This window comes from Silene latifolia, chromosome 2, assembly GCF_048544455.1.
Source record: "Silene latifolia isolate original U9 population chromosome 2, ASM4854445v1, whole genome shotgun sequence".
In the NCBI taxonomy this organism is placed as follows: Eukaryota; Viridiplantae; Streptophyta; class Magnoliopsida; order Caryophyllales; family Caryophyllaceae; genus Silene; species Silene latifolia.
In genome coordinates this window covers 17,965,270-17,983,090 of record NC_133527.1, presented here as the reverse complement: position 1 = coordinate 17,983,090, position 17,821 = coordinate 17,965,270, and the positions used below count along the sequence as shown (strand labels likewise).

The 17,821-nt window shown below is 36.3% G+C and overlaps 1 long non-coding RNA gene and 1 other non-coding gene across 2 annotated transcripts; both read right to left on the bottom strand.

The window, feature by feature from the left end:
- Positions 1-10,266: 10,266 nt before the first annotated feature.
- Positions 10,267-12,534, bottom strand: LOC141628582 (uncharacterized). The gene is made up of 3 exons (XR_012537152.1): positions 12,386-12,534; positions 12,178-12,285; positions 10,267-10,429 (listed from the first exon to the last, which is right to left on the bottom strand). It is a non-coding gene; the product is annotated as an uncharacterized LOC141628582 (long non-coding RNA).
- Positions 12,535-15,682: 3,148 nt separating this feature from the next.
- Positions 15,683-15,789, bottom strand: LOC141644680 (small nucleolar RNA R71). Its single transcript, XR_012544292.1, has one exon. It is a non-coding gene; the product is annotated as a small nucleolar RNA R71 (small nucleolar RNA).
- Positions 15,790-17,821: the final 2,032 nt, after the last annotated feature.

Here is a 17,821-nt window from a genome sequence, read left to right as displayed (position 1 = left end):
CTTTAGGCCCAGATAGAAATTTTGACCGTCTGGACGGGACGATTGTTAAAATGGGTTGGTTTAGGGCCTAGGAAGACCAAATGAAATGACCTGAGAAGATCGAGTAATGAAAATCGACAACTGTCTCGTATAAATTATTCCCTAACCTTGTTCAAGTTTCACCCTGGGTAACACGTAAGTGTATCATCCCCAGCGGAGTCGCCAAACTGTGGACATGGGTCACCCACGCATTTGATTCGAGGCGGCGGCACTTCTCCCACGGAACCTTGGTTTGCCAAAGCACGTCGTAGGCCATTACCGATTTGTGAGGCATTGGAACCGGTGAAAGGTTGAATAAGCCTGCATTTGGGGAGTCGCCGCCAATTTTTATGGAAAATTGGAACCGTTCGAATACCTCGTGCCATGTCAAGACACAAAGTAGTGATATGAATACTAAGAACTCATTAACCTTAGCATTCTATGTCTAGAATGACTCTCGAGATGCCAATGGATACGGATATCCAGAGATAAATGAGTAAGGGTGAGGGTACGTATTAGGAAGCTCTTTAATTCGAACACCTAATCCCACCCGCCTCGATAGCGGCCTCTACTAATGATTAGAGAAGTTGTTTATATTTGATATATCGTCTATGTAATGCTTGCAATGCAACAAACATGGATTAATCCTAGCATGTGATATTTGACTAAGTCGGTTAACACGTGTTTTAGCAAACAATTCGGTCGAAGTTGGAAGTTAGATTAATTACATGTGAATGTCATACAATTAAATCATACATAATAAATAATAATTACGATAAATGAATTACAATAATTAAAATTAAAAAAGATTACAAGGCTTTATTCTGATCTACGTCAAAAGCGCGCTCAAAACAGGATTTCGAAGAGGAAAATAAAAGGAAGAGAAAACTGAAAATAAAATATGAAAATACATGAGATTTTAGGTGATAAAACGATTAATAGTCGATTTAAACCGTAATTAGGAGCAACATCAAAGCGAGAAAGAGTTCAAGGACAGAAGCCAACCCACAAAGGCGCAACATTTGCTGCGTCCTCTGGAAGAGGCGCAGAACTTCCTGCGTCTGTTCTTGAGCTGGGCTCTGGTTGTAGAGTCAGAACCGTAAGATTTTTATCGTTCGTTGGTAAATTTAAGATCGATTATTCATATTAGACTCGAGTGGAAGTGATTTAACCGATTATATGTATATGGGTAAGTCATAAACGAAAAATTACAGAAGGTTTACATTATTACGATTATACGATGTCGGAAAAAGAAAACTTGAGATTAAGAACAGAATTAGAAAGAATAGGACTTGGAAGAAAACTCGTGATTAAAATTAGGACTCCAGAACCTCGACATGAAAAAGTCGAAACCCGAAGAAAACTCGGTGTTTTGTATGGATTTTACGCGAAGCGAAATTAGGTCAGGGAAGGTCTAGGCAGGGTTAACTAGCGAAAAACTTATCTGTGAATATGCAAGGCAGGGTACGAAACTAGAAAAGTACAGTAAGACAAATAAACAATAATAAGACAAGGAATTTGTACGTGGAAAACCCTTAAATGGGAAAAAAACCACGGGCACCAAGCCTGGCGAAGATTTCACTATATTATTGAGTATTTAGCACAAATGATTGTAAATAGCTTAAGTATTGTGAGAAAATATTGTATGCTCATATATGTGTTGTTGTTGCGTGTCCACAAATGATCTTCAAGTGCTGCTTATATAGCCCATGTTGAACGGATGTCAGGTCTTCTACTTTAATGCTGGATATTCCTCCTTAATTAATCGGATTAATGCTCTTTAATGCGCTTTATTACTCTCTTAATTGATGTCTTTTATTACCAAATCTTCTCCATTAATGCTCTAATTATTATCTGAATATTGACAATAATATCATCTTTGAATTGTTCAAATATTGTCCTTATATTTTGACCGTTGTCCTCTCCATGGCTGGCGCCTGTCTTCTGGTACCCTGGTGGTCTGACGTCCTGACACCCTGTGTAATACTACGGTTTTATGAGTCTCTGGGTACTCTATCGAGTGGGCCTTACTCTGTCGAGTAAGGGTGTTTAGATTTTAGAAACAAGATGTTCGCAGTAGGGTACTCGATCGAGTAGCCTGGGTACTCGATCGAGTAAGTGGCACTCGATCGAGTACGTTAGTTACTCGATCGAGTAGGTCGGTTAACGGGTATTATTTTGACGGGTTTTGTTAATAACACGGATTAGTATATAATTCATATCGTCTTCTTCCCAAAACACTTTTACAAACCTAATAAACTTAAAAAGGAGATTGAAACTACGTTGTTCGCATCATCCGTGTTATTGACAAATCCCGGAGCTTAAGAGGTCGGATTTCATCATTCTTTGCATCTTAGTGATCCTTGCGTCAAGGGTAAGATCTACATAACAATTTTATAGCATTTAATTAACTTTTTTTAAACCCTAATTTGGGAATTTGTGGTTTTTATGGTTAGTTGTGCTAGTAGTAATTATGTGATCATGTGATAGGAGGAGGATTCGTAGAGGAGAGGTTTTGATTCAGCTGTTGAGATCGTCTGCTTGTGTTTGCATTCCAGGTAGGGTTTTCCCTACTCAGTATTAGTCACATAATGTGGTTTATTGTTGATTATGATTGTTGTAAAGTATCATATTCATATTGTGATGGTTGTTGGATTTGGTTGTTGTTGATTGTTGTGATTGTATCTGTCTGTGTTCTCCGGGGTGCGTCCCTGGCTGAGTGGAGACACTTGCGGGAGTGGCTTCACGCCCATTATTCGCCTTCTGTGGAACCCGCCACAGAAGGGATGTGCACATTAATGGATTTGGGTTTATCGCTCGATTGAGATGAGCGGGGCTTAGGTGGGAACGGCTGCGGTCCCCCACTGGCGGCGAGGAGTAACCTGTTGCGATGGGTACTCTGGCAGGGATACACACTTTAGTGTGTAGTCAGTATTGAGGAGTTGGTGATGGATTTCGGGATGATGTGACGTTTGAGCTGTGTTGATTTCTGTCTTATTGTGATTATAATTGTGTGATTAGTACGGACCCCGTCTTTGTTTTATAAAACTGCGGTGATCCATTCGGGGATGGTGAGCAGTTGTTGAGCAGGTTTGATATAGTGCTTATGGGCTAGCTGGGATGAGTCATCACTTGCAGTTAGAAGAGTCTTCCGTTGTTGTCAGACATTTTGTTTAGTTTTTAGACATTTGGTTTTTGGAGAACATGTATTATACGTTCATCAGTTCAGTTTTGGATTGTAATCACTTAAACTTTATTACTATTTAAATTATGTTTCGTTATTGTCTTTTGATTATCATTACCTCGGGAAACCGAGATGGTGACGTTATTATACTTGAGTGGTCCTGGTAAGGCACTTGGAGTATGGGGGTGTCACACCCTGATGGTCAGGCTAGGGCGGAATGTCATCCGGAAATATATGTGGATTTCCAGGCCTAACAATTGCCCCTTATCTCCTTATTTTCGCTGGGTCAGGCCAAAAATAAGGAGATAACTTCAAACTCTGGAAAACTAACTTCAACAACTAAATTGTGTCTAATCAAATCCTATAACGGCTATTTAGCGGTTGGGTTTGACACGTGTTTAATTACTGCAACTCTTCAATAATTACTTTTGCAACTTGCGGTTGAAAACCTAAATTCACTGAGTATAAATAGCCTTCACTTCATTGATTTTAACTCTACCAAAAATCCGATCATTTTCTCTAAAACTCTTCATCCTCAAGTTCCCTTAATTTCCAGAATTTAAACTTCAATAAATCTTCAACAAATCTTCGATAAAGGTTGCAAAAAAGAAATCTTCCAGGAGAGTGATGTCTCCTAGAACTCCATTTGTTTCAAATCCTAAAGAAACCACTTCTGAAAATTTACCAGGGCCTTCTGTTGTTCAACCTCTTGCGGTTGAGAAACTAACTAACCCCCCTCTTGAAATAATTTCTATCTTCCACAAAGAATTTGAATTTAAACCCACAAAAGGTTTAAAAGACGATCAGTCTCTTCCAAACCGTCTGAAACCTGAATTTGAAAAAGTCTTGAAGGATACGGGAATCATTCATGCTGATTCCGAAGTCTGTGAAGAGTCAAGGACGAGAACACCTAAGAGGGGGAGGGGGTGAATTTGAGAGATCATAGATCCATATTAGACTCTCTAATAAAAATTAAATTATCTAATAATTTATCATTTTGGTGATCTATGTAACATGCATGCAAATATATAAGCATAAAAATGAAAGTTTAAGGACAAAACAATTTCCTTACATTGATTTTATGGTAATTTGGGCACAAATAAGATCTCCTACCTTGATTGTTCTTGAGCTTATAATATAAGGATGATCCTCCTAACAAATCTTCAAAGAGAAGATCTCTTTCAAGATGCACCCAAGAACTTAACTAAAAAACTAACAAGTATTTTACTAGTAACTTGTTAAAATTATACCCTTGATATTATATGTAATATTACTAACACTTTTTAGTAATAAAGTCTAATTACTAACTTCTTAGTAAAGATGTATATTATTTTAGAGAGAGGAAGACCAAATAAAGATATCACATGCAAAATGCACAAGTGAACACTAGAAAAATGAACAACAATTTGGTCTATAAAGAGGGGAAAATCGGTGGAGTGTAGGAGAGGAGGAGTGTTCAAATTGTCTTATATTTTTTAATCTTACATCACATGCAAAATCACTATAAGATAACTTATGGTAGTATATAAAGTAAGGTGAAATGATTATGTTCGTAATCATCCACTACTCTATTTTACACGGTCCACTTGCCCATTTACGGGTCCATATTGGTTCTTATATTTGTCGCACAAATACGTGTAATTTTATTTTAAACATTGTTTCATGTTTAAATACTTCCATAATTAATTCGTCCAAATCACTCCGTAAATATATGTGTACCACTACACATATTATTTACGTACTAATATTAATCACATTAATCAATTAGTACAATTTTAGTGAATTAACAATTAATTAACTAAAACTCGGCTCCCAAAATTTATTATTCAATTATCACATAATTAAATAATAACTGCCGTGCCTCGAGTTTGCAACTCGAAATCTCTCTAAAAATAATCGACTAACCTCTTAGTCTATAAATCAAGGGACTAAATAATTTTTATCTTATACAATTAGTTAGTTGTCAATTGGGGTTCGTTCCTTTAGGTGTGACCGAAAGGGGTCAGTTGATCACCGCCGTCTCACGACAATAACGTCAAACTCTAGTCAGCCAACCGTTATCGATTTACGTTAATCAACTGACGAGGATTAAATAATTAAATATCTGATGATATTCCATTAATGAGATTTATTATGTAAACGCACTATTGTGGAGGACACTAACTCCAACAATCTCCCACTTGTCCGACACAAGGTGTGCGCTACCAATTCTCTTGTCCGTTTTAATCTCCCACTCAATGCAAGGTGTCTTTCAGGTCGCACTTGCACACGAACATATTGCGAGTGGTTTTCTCGATCGGGAGTGTGACTACCTGACCGGAAAAATCTCTCACAGATTACTTCCGAGCGTGACCACGCATTTTTAGTCATTAACTCCTCGAGTGGTCTTGAGATATAGTTACCCAACGTGGGTGGACAATTCCTGTATGCCCTATCCATCCTATTGCACAATACAGATCACCATGACCTAGTAAATGCCCTTTTGGCCTCCTTTCACGGCACGACCTAGGACAAAAACCAAAGTTACTTGGAAACTGCACTTGCTCAGATAAAAGTCTCCAGTCAAAAGAATCGACTCAATATAACATCTTAGAGATCCCCGCCACGACCAGGCGTCTAAAATAGAACTTATGGACTCTCTAAGTGGTCACTGTCCGGCAAAGTGTCACACACTCTGCTTATGTAATTGACCAGTCATCACGTATGACCTTATGGTATTGAACAACCATCAATCGACTCACAATCTAGTCACTCCGAGACGTCACCTCATTAAGTGACTAGGGACAAAATACAATGTTCATCTTATTCACTTGAATATTGTTCAACATTGTCTCCACAACTTATTCAGATAAACAAGGTATTCATGTTTTCAGTCAAACTGAATAATTGAGTTCTTAAGAGACTCAAACAATGAATGCGATCATCACTTATGTAATTATAAATACTCTATCCAATATTTACATAACGATCTTCAGCAATTAATGTATACTGCTCAATCACATTGAGATGACATAACCATCATGTCTACCTTATGCCAACGGCTTTGGTTAGAGGATTAGCAACAGTTGCATCACTCTAATTTCCATTGCTATTTTCCTTTGTTCTATGCAATCTTTTCATCACATAGAGCCTTTCTAAGTACATGTCTAAACAAGTTTTTAGACTCTGGTTCTAAAGCCAGACAAACACTCCCACTGTTTTCACAATCTCTTGGGATACGATATTCGGCTAACAGAACTACTCTAGTCCCATTAAATTCCGGTTATCAACTATCTCTTTTACAACATCGGATGTTGTAATGTACTTAGCTTTCGTTCATGATTTGTACGTATAACACTTATACATACACATCCTTCATATGACATCTTTTATGTATGACTCCTCATACATGTTTGCTTTATACATGTATAACTTCTTATACATATATGTACAACTTCTTATACATATTATTCTTTATGCACATAGCACTCTTATATGCTAACCATTCCTTAACGAGGCCCATAACATCTTATAAGCATATGAATGTTTCCGTGTAATCCTTGTACACGAAATTCATAGATTCCTCCAAACTACAAGAGTAAATCCTCAGTGCTTCTCAAGTACTCAAGGATGCTCTTGATAATCATCTAGTGACACTCACTAGAAAATGATTGGTAATGACTTCTCATATTCTCAACATGATAAGTCCCGACGAGAGAAGCTTTTAGCATATTTAATAGATCCTGCAGCGGAAGCACAAGAGATCATATTAATTGTTCAACAACTTGAACGAGTCAAGAATCGTATCACATAAGTCTCTTGACTATAATGCTAATATCCATAGAGATCTATCTCATTAGATCCGGATATTTAATATGCACCATGCTACTCTCAAGTATTCACCCGAGAATATTTCTAGTCACTAATATGCCAAACACATATTTTAGACTAAGAAATATCACCTTAGCTACATTTCTAGTCACTAATATGTCAAGCAGTTATTTAGACTAAGAAACTCACTTTAGCTCCCACTAAACTCCATGTATCATCATGTTATCTCGACACTCGAGTAATACCGTTTTGATAGATTACATGATTGAACCCAAAGTTCCAACTCTTTGACGTATATAGATCACAAAAGGGATCTTTCAAGCATGCATTGACAGCATCAACAAAACTTCTCCCTTCATAAGATACATTCAAGGAGAAAGTTTCGTTATCCTTTTGCCTAAACTCATCCTCATGAGAGGCTATATTGCTAAGACCATACGAATTGATAAAGGCATTTGGGTTGTCACAAACTCTCTATAACAAGCCCAAATTTTAAACATCTTATGTAACCTTTACGACAAGATCAAGGTAACCAACCAAAGTATTCACCTTAAATCAAGTCTCGAAAACATCTCGTGTTTCCTTCCTTATCGCATCGTGTGCAAGGAGATTAATTTGAATTGCATGGTGACACGCCATCATATAGAGTTCATACTATAGAAAAGCCTTTGATGAGGGTTTAAGATTCATCACTAAAGTAACGCAATATTATCGCAAAATTATCTCCATATAACCACTGAGCCACAATAAAGAACGTCTTCTAGCATTGTACTCACCACTGATCCTCAATAAAGAACGTCTTCTTGTATTGTACTCAGTTTGTGGGTCTTGGACTTCCGTAAGTTCAAAATTTCTCCCACTTTGTCTTCCAGAAAATAAAAATCTTTCTAGAAAGACAGCATTACGAGCCACAAACTCTTTGTTCTCATTTTGGTGGAGTAAAAACCAAGTGGTTCAATTTTGGATAACCCTCACAAATATACAAATTGGTTCTGAACATAAACATTTATGATCCCAAATGTATAAAAAGACAAGTTAGGGACTCTCCCTATTCATATCTCATATGGAGTCATTTAGGCTATTATAGTCGGGTTTTAAACTTTTAGTGAGAAAATAGCTTACAAAATTGCGAAAAACCTCAAACTATATCTCATAAAGTTCGGTTTATATACTTGACTACATCATACTCTATGGTGTCCCAAGGAGAAGGTATTATGTGAACTGGTTCACCATCTTCTTAGTGATTATCAAGGTCATTACTTGATATTACCCATTTGATCTTCAAAGTCATTACTTTGAAACTTCCGATCAACATCTTGATCTTGACAAGCTTTTGGTTTACTACTTAATTTTGAAAATATTCCACGTTTCAAAAATCACTTTTATGTCTTATTAAATAGATACGAGGTTTTCATATCTACTTAACAATACGGTAAAAGTAACCAAGTATGTATATTACCAACTATCGGCCTTACACATCCGTATGTATATGGTCAATCACCTCACTATTGTGTTTCTTTTCTACAAAATAAAACATAATACATGCACACATACCATAAGACTCACAATCAAATGCTTTTTCAATGTGCTTTTCGTTTACTCGTTTGAAACGAATTTATTTGAGGTTTGATCAATTGGGTTCACCGGAATAGAGACTTTAAAATCTACAAGATAGTATAACATTTAGTTTTCGTGAAGAATGTAAAATTCCTCTAACTTAAGTGGTCTAAACCAACCACCAAGTTATCATAGGAGTAGGTACAACCTTTTGTTTTAAATCACATGAGTGATGCCTTCTATGTATAAACATAGATGATTACATTCTTTTAAAAACAAATTTAGGTACATTTGTCCCTATCGAAATCATTGCTACTCTAGCACCACTTCGATACAAAAATTTCCTATACTAGACGTCTTACGTTTTGTCAATTCATGTAAACTTCTTTACAAAGTAATGACCCATACTTGGTATCTCTTACCAAGATAGTGGAACTAGCCTATCCATTGAGTAGATGTCTCTTTCAACTTTGATCTATCGCATACATCTAGGGTTGATACTTCTTAACTCCCACTCTCTTTCACACCAAAATGTCAGAAAAATTGCCCCAAAAAATTCGGATAAAATTTATGAAAAAAAAACATCGATATTTATCAGTTTTAAACCACTAAAACCACTAAATATCAAAACAAGGTGAAATCACATTTTAAATTCACTTTTAACATTTAAATAATATTTTTAAATGTACATAAATTTATCAAGGGCAGAATCAATTGTTTCGAAATTATGATTAAATTATTTCACTTTTATCGGCTTTTATCTCATAAAATCAATAAACATGCAAAAAATTAAAACCAACCTTCAACCTTTTGCATACAATCAGTAGAAAACATGCATGAAATACCATGAAAATTCCATGGCCCGAATCAACTTTTAACTATTTTTAGTCAATTTTTAACTAAAATACGGCATTTGGACTCGGTTTTCTACCAAAAATCATTAAAAATAGCAAAATAACTTAATAAATCACCAAACTTAACCACAAATCTTTTGAGATTAGTAGGTATGCATGCCCCAAAAATTTCGTGCTAAAACCTCTTCTAACACATTTTTTGAGTTTTTATAGATTATCTCATAATTCATTAATATGCTTAAAATCAACATTCAAATTACAAGCCTAAGCTCTGATACCACTTGAAAGATCATAGATCCATATTAGACTCTCTAATAAAAATTAAATTATCTCATAATTTATCATTTTAGTGATCTATGTAACATGCATGCAAATATAAAAGCATATTAATATAAAAGAAGAGGAAAACAATTTTTTTTATTTTTTTTTTTTGATAAAATGTAAGTATATTTTCAAAAGGAGAAGTCACCATACAAGGAAGACGGATCAGAAATATCAATCGACATTAACTGATCCAAACTACCTACCAAACAAAGGCAGCCCAAAATAAGGGAGCCCAACAACAAAAAGCAATAGGAATCAACATTCGTCTACCTTGTGACACCCTTAAATTTAGCGTTATCTAATTACTTAAATTCTACAGAAAAACTGGTAGGATACGTTTGTAAATGGTTCAACTAGATAAAACCTGCAATTTCAAAAAATTTTCTAACTAAACCATTCACAACCAATCCAACTCAAGAAGTCCAACATTCCCAGAAGCGGGTGCCAAAACCTGCGAGAGCCGATGAACTACTTTACATGCCATAGCTAAATAGAAAGTAGAATGATACAAACCCAAAATAGAAAAAGGGAGACATATGTCCCTTCAAATTATATACAAACCAAAAGTTAAGAGGTTATTTACATAACCAAAAGATAAAAGGTTTCTACAAAAGAAAACCAAACTAGGTCCAAGGTTCCTTGCTCATTAGCTCGTCTGTGACCCCAACTAAGCATCAACAACCTGTCAATCGCATTTTATACAAACACGAAAGCCACAATTCAGTGGGGAGTAACTTCGAGTCCTCCCAGCCACGAATCGTCAAAATTAATGTAACATGTAATGTAACATGTAAACAATTTGATAAACCATTTACTTATCATGTATTCTAACAAATGACCCCTAAACTGACCAAACTAAACTATCATGTGAATCATATAACAAATAGTAATCCAAACTTTATCAATCAGAACCGCTTACATCTCACCTATTACAGTTCATAAAATCACCATACAAGAAAGGGCAATATATCAAAGACAGGCATAAGTTCTTAGCACGGTCAATAGTCACTTTGTAACTCGAGTCTATACCACGAGGTAGGGAAGGTAATCGAACCGGTATCTTGGCTCAGCGGTTAATATTAATAAAACATGGCCAAGAGACAACACAACCCTAGCCTAAAATCTGCGCAGACCTAGACATGCGGATACACACCGCCGCACCCAAGACCCACGACTTTTTTTAAAACAAAGTGAAGTGAGTACCCTTAGGACACCACCGAAGGGTTGGCTAGTACTTAAGCTGACCCCATACTATCAAAATAAGTACCTGAGGTCATGCCCCAACTTGGATATAAATCCACTAGTCAGGAACACAAAGGCTATCAAGCAGTGAACATATACTCGTCAGAGACTATAAAGACCTATCTATGATGAAAGCCGAAATAATCACCTAGGACCTAGTCCCAGCTAGTCCCAGCTTGAATACTTTAGCCCACACCACACAAGACTCACCACACAAGTCAAGTAAGACACCCACTTAACCTTAAGAGGGCAAAAAGTCCAACTACCAACATAAATTCTAACATTCTAACATGTGAAAGGCTATATAAATGTCTATTCAGCAGATAAACCAACAGTTCCTCAATAAGTATTCAATACTAACTTCCAATTCTAGCAATTTTAACAATATTAAAGGCTTTAGGGGAATCTAGGGCCATTATTACAAAATAAGAAGCTATTTAAATTCAACTAACTAAATAAGAAGCTATTTAAATTCAACTAACTACACATGTGAAATAGAGATATAATAAATGGCCTAAAACAAGAAAAAGGCCGATTATCTAATTCATTCAACCGAATTTTTACCCGCAACCCCACCTGCGACAGTGCACGGTCAAATTGCGGTGACCAATCACTCAATTAATCGACATCGCATCGCTTAAAGGGACTAAGGCTCGATTTTTGCACAATCAACAAAACATTACAATTATCCCTATACAATTCATTCTGAGCCTATTATTTACAAATTCATTTTGTAAACTATCCTAACATGTGATAACTATTAATATAAGCCTAGTTTTACCATTAACATAATTTTTATTACTTATATGATTCAATTCCTAAAGTGTACTCATACTAACTATGTCATTAATAAACCTTAAATGACAAATTTTGCATGGAAAACCGCGAAACAAGCAACGGACCGACCCGGCCAACCGTGGCTAGCTAGTGGGCTCGCCACGGCTGCTGCCTGCTGCCCGTCCCCTACACCACCATTTTTTTCCATTTTTGTTTAGTAAAAGACCGTCTGAACATTAATTAATCGTTCCCAATTCAACTTTGTTAATTTAAACTAGCAAAAGGCATAAATTAAACATGCATGCAACAAATTTTACATGTGAAAACTACTTATTCAAACAAAAATCACCCAACATACAAAAACAACAAAGCATGTGACGATCTTTCGTCGAGTAACTCGAAATATGTTACCTTAAGCTAGAAAAAGGCAAAATAACCCTTGAGAAAACCCTAAAAACAGTAGCTACCCATCATCCTCTACTACATAGGAGTCCCCCACATCATCCTCATAATCTTCACCTATTAAAAACAACAAAAACACAACAAAAGTCACCAAAACCGAAATTATACCCAAAAATCGTCTTAAAACAACTTCAAGAAAACTGAAATTAGAACATACTAAGTTGTAGATCTCGGCGAGGGGATTCCGGAAAGGTAAATTTCGTGAAAATCCGATAAGAAACGAAGAAATTATGGCCAAAACAGCTTGAATTTTTGTTGAAATGGTGTTTGGAAGGTTTTTAGAGGTTGAAGATGAAGTTAAGAACAAAAAATAAGAAAAAAGAGTAAAGGGGAAGGGAGGTCCGCGGGAAAGGAAAAGAAAGGAGGAAAGAGCGGGTTTGCGTCGGGATTTTTCGAGTCGGTTTTGACTCATTTCGATAATAATTAAAACCGTAAGTCAAATGCAAATTCCGTCAAGACCAAAGTTCTTAAACACGGGATTACAAGAAAATTGAATACTCATACGACCCATTTCCAAATTCGTTTACCCAACGTTCAAAAGAATTGTCATTTTCCCCCCGATACGCCCTTATTTCGAAATAAAAAGTTTTACACGGTTTAAACTATTTTTAAACATCTCGAAACTATCAAAATAAATACTTTACCTCAAAATATAATAAAATTATATTTTTTTGAATTATTTTTACTTAAAATACATTAATATCAAATTCTACTTGATTAATTAATTATTTTCGAAATATATTAACGGTCCAAAATTACGGGGCGTTACAACCTGATCAAAACAATACTCAGATCACAACAAAACCCGATTTTGACCTTCCCTACCAAAAACCCCCCTTTTCAGACACAAACCCTTTCTAACACCTCTGATCATCTTCTCCCCGATCTCTACGGTTTGCTGCCCAGAAGCCGATCAATCCAAATAGCATCATTTCTCTCAACTTTTTTTTTTATTAGTTGCATCTCTCAATCTAACTTGCATCTCCTGAATGATATTGATGTGACCATAATTGGAGCATATTTAGTCCCCGAATTAGCCTTGTTCCCATGCTTTTTAGCGCATATTTGGGTCATTTATTGTCTTTAGTTCTTTGTTTTGCATATTCTTTGAGGTTTTGATCCCTTGGTAGGAAAGGAGTGCAAACCTTGCATTTTCATGGCAAAATGAGACTAAATTGATTGAATTCAAATGACCAAGCATCAAGGAGAGACAAGATTAGAAGGCCTTTGTACATACTATAGTAGATGGGCAATGATGAGAAAAGATCCTTGCATCCCCGAGGAAATCCCCAAGGATCTTATGAAGAAAAAGGAAGAAAAGAAGAAGAAACGTGATTGTCCAGCAATCCGTGCGTCTTCCCCAGAAGACCCCCGTCTCCACCACCACAATTCGTGCGTCTTCACCCCAAGACGCCTGGGCAGCAGCTCCAGAAGACGCCCGTCTTCACACCAAGACGCCCGGGCAGAGACCACCGAATCCGCCCGTCCCGTGCTAAAGACGCCCGGATTCCAAGGCAGACCAATTTCGTTTCTTCAAGCTTCAAGAAAGATGCCCATCCTTCCAAAAAGACCGGCGTTTCCTTAAGTAGGGACTTAATCGTCATTTAAGCCCTTAGTTAACCCCAATGCATCCACCTAATCCCCACTATAAATACCCCATTTGTCTAATGAGAAGAGTATGTTCTTCTTAGCAATCTTTAGTGTAGTTAATATCAATCAAATCTCTCTTTAATCTTGTAATCAACAATTAATCAAGTTTTAATACAAGTTTTATTTCCTTAATCTCTCTCTTGTTCATCCTTTATTTTGGGTAATTGAAGATTATTTGGGTTATTATTGGGAGATTGACAACCTCTCAATCAAGCATCAAGTACTTCTTTTATTCTTTGCTTTATTATTGGAATCATTAGTAGGTATAATTCTCTTAATCCCTTTTTAATTATTGTTAATCACTTTCATTTATTCATCATGTTTCACTTTGTTGGTATGATTGACAACCTTGCTAGCATGTTCAACATGATAATGAGTGAGTAGTCACTTAGCTAGGGTTAATGGGTAATTAGGGGAAACCAACATGGGGAATGATTCATGCTTAAATTAATATGCTTTCATAGTTTATTTGCTTGCTTGTTATGATCTCAACTCATGCACATGTTATGTTTGATGAAATGCGAGCCTATGAATCCTTGCATTTTTTACCCATCACCTATCTTTTCAATGAGACTTGTAAGACATAAACCAACTCGAGTCTCATTAGACCATGCATGTTGTTGAGTAGGGAAGAATAAGTCGACTTGTAGGTGTTGTACAATCTAATCGATTCGGCTCCGGGACCCAAACTTTCCTCGGATTGTTAGATATAAACCAACTCGATCCATCACAACAATAATTGCTTGCTTATAACTTGAGAATATGTTTGTATGATCAATTCTCATGAATCCCCTATGACCCCATGACACCCTAGTGCTTTTTATCAATTGTTTACAACCCTTTTAATTCATCTTGCTTGTTTACTTTCATTGCTATTTAGTTTAGTGACCTTCTACATCAAACCCCAATTGTGACACCCCTAAGACACCACTAGTTGCAATAGAAATCTCATCTCAATTCCCGTCCCTTGGGATCCGACCTTTACTTGCCTCTTTACTAATTGTAGAGTTGTTTGTGAAATTATAAATTGTGTTTTGGTCAAGGTGCTCCTAACGACAAGTTACCGAAAGATTTAATCCCGACCAAAAATGGCGCCGTTGCCGGGGACGGTGTTAACTTGATTTAGATTTTCTTGTACTGTTATTAGTTGTGTCTTTCTTTGCCTTGGGGAAGTAAAACTCCTCAAGGTTTGTTCTAATTGTTTTCGAGTTGTTTGATATTTTGCATGTCTAGAAGGTCACAAGGTGACTTGTTACCTTTTGATCGCGAAATTGAAAGGACTTTGACAACCAATAGAAGACTTGCTAGGAGAACTTTGAGAGGTATTGGTGAGGTTGTAGTTATTCAACCAAATACTATTGAGTTCATCAACCCTTTTGCAAGAGAAGGTGAGGAGAACCCAACACAAAATCCAACACAAAATCAACCCACAATGCCTAAGTTTTCATCACATTCCGTACCCACCGAGGAGAACCTACCCAATGGTACTCCCACACCACAACATCTAACCGGAAATTTTATTGCCAAATCCGTATTTATCCAATTAGTCGAAAGAAGCCAATTTGGGGGAATGCCTAGTGAAGACCCTCATTCTCATATGGAGGCTTTTTGCGACTATTGTGATGCGATTTCTCAAACCGGTGTAACTCATGACCAAATTCGATGGGTCTTATTTCCTTTTTCTCTAATTGGCACCGCGAAACAATGGTTGAAAAGCCTTGATAAGGCTACTCTCGGAATTGATTCTTGGAAGAAGTTGGATCTAGCTTTCTACAAAAAGTTCTATCCACCGGAAAAGACTAACATGCTACGAGCTCAAATTACGGGCTTTAAGCAAAGGGATGAAGAATCTTTGTATGAAGCTTGGGAGCGATTCAAAGGAATTTGTCGCTCATGTCCTCATCATGGACTTAGCGAGTGGTTCTTGGTACAACAATTTTGGAACGGTCTTTATGAAGATTCAAGGAACATTCTCAACATGGGATCAAATGGAATGTTCACCGAAGTTGATGACAATCAAACTTGGAACAAAATTGAGGAAATGGCGGTCCATAACTCACAATATAGTAGACCTCGCAAGGCTACTAGAGGAGGAAAGCATGAAGTGGACTCCGTTACTCAATTAGGTGCTCAACTTAGTGCTCACATTGATACCATCAACTTGAAGTTTGAAAAAGTTATGGCTAAACTTGAAGAAGCCTCAAAATCACCAAAGCATCATGTTAATGCCTTGACGGCATCTTCATCAATCCCAAGTGGGATATGTGAGAATTATGGAACTTTGGGACATGACCAAAGTGAATGCTTTCCAAGCATACAAGAGTGGTACCCCTTATTCCAACTATTACAATGAAAACACCAAATTCCATCCAAATCTCTCATACAAAAGCCAAAATGTTCAAAACTCTCAAACAACATACACCCCACCTCCCATGAGAAACCAAAATCAAATACCCTTTTACAACCAAAACCAAGGTTACCAAAATCAAACTCCATACAATCAACAAAATGACCAAGGTTTTGATGTTCAAAAAGCGGTACTTCAAATGCAAAAGAATCAACAAGAGTTCTTCACTCAAATGCAAAAGGATAGTCAAGAAAAGGAAATCACCATCAATAACATCCTAGCTCACACCAAAATGTTGGAAACCCAATTGACTCAACTAGCATCTTCAAGCTCACAAAGACAAAAGGGGCAATTACTACCTCAAAGTAATCCCCCAAGACATGAAACGGTTAGTGTTGGAATATGTGTCCTCCGACAATAATGCGATCACAACTATTGATCATGATGATCACATGTTTAAGTCTCATTTTAAAGAATACAATTGGGAAGTAATTTTTACTGTCAACTGGTCAACATATATCGGTAATGATTGGCTGACTAGAGTTTGACATTACTATCGTGCGACGGTGGTGATCAGTTGACCCCCTAGGTCATACCTATAGGGCAACACTCTTAATTGATCATTTAATTAATCGTATAACGTTGCGAGTTAATTAAATTACTTGAAAAATAGACGGACGATTTTGGAAGGAATATTTACGTATTTCATTATAATGTGATTAAATGAGATACGGTCTGAGTAATCAAATTGTATCATTACTCGGATGAAATTATTGTTTAAGGAAACAATTGAATTCGAATGAATAATTATAAATACAAGTTGTTGTGATTTATAAATTGGTAAAATATTTTGGTACAAGTAATTATGAATTACTAAGTCGATTTTTGTATATGACGTATTTTTATTAATACGTTGATTTTTAATATGTTAAAAATACATAACAAATTTATGTGACATACGACATGTGACATATTGACAAATTGACAAAAATAACATGGATTCCATGTTATAAGTGTACCGAAATAAGGAGGAGGATTAGGTTGATATTGTGTTAATTTTAATTAGTGGAAGACATAATCATTCACTAATAGCCTAGCCATGCAACCCTAGTTTACTTTTTGAAGACAAACTAAGCCATGCATTGGCTCCCCTACCCTCCTCCTACCCAGTTCTTGACAAAGAAAGGCAAGGGTTTTTGCCTTATATTTTTTGATAAAACAATACATAATGTTATTGTTAGATTCATTCATTCAATAACCATCAACATTTTAGAGAGATAAAAATTATTTCTCCTTCCTCTTCTCCTCTCCTCTAAACCGGTTTTTAGAGACAAATACCAAAATTATTTTGGGTCAATTTTCATACAAGATTAATATTGTACTAGTATCTATAATATTAATTTTATTTAAGAGTAAGCCTTGGGTATAAATCCTTGGGAGAGATCCTACACTTGGGTCTTTGTTCATCCAAAAGGAAAGCTCAAGAACAAGAGAGAAAGGTGATCTCTCTTGTGCCCATAAACCGAAATCCATATGTAAGGATGAACATTTCTTCTTTATTTTGTTTAGTAGTTTGCATGCATAAGATCATTAGTT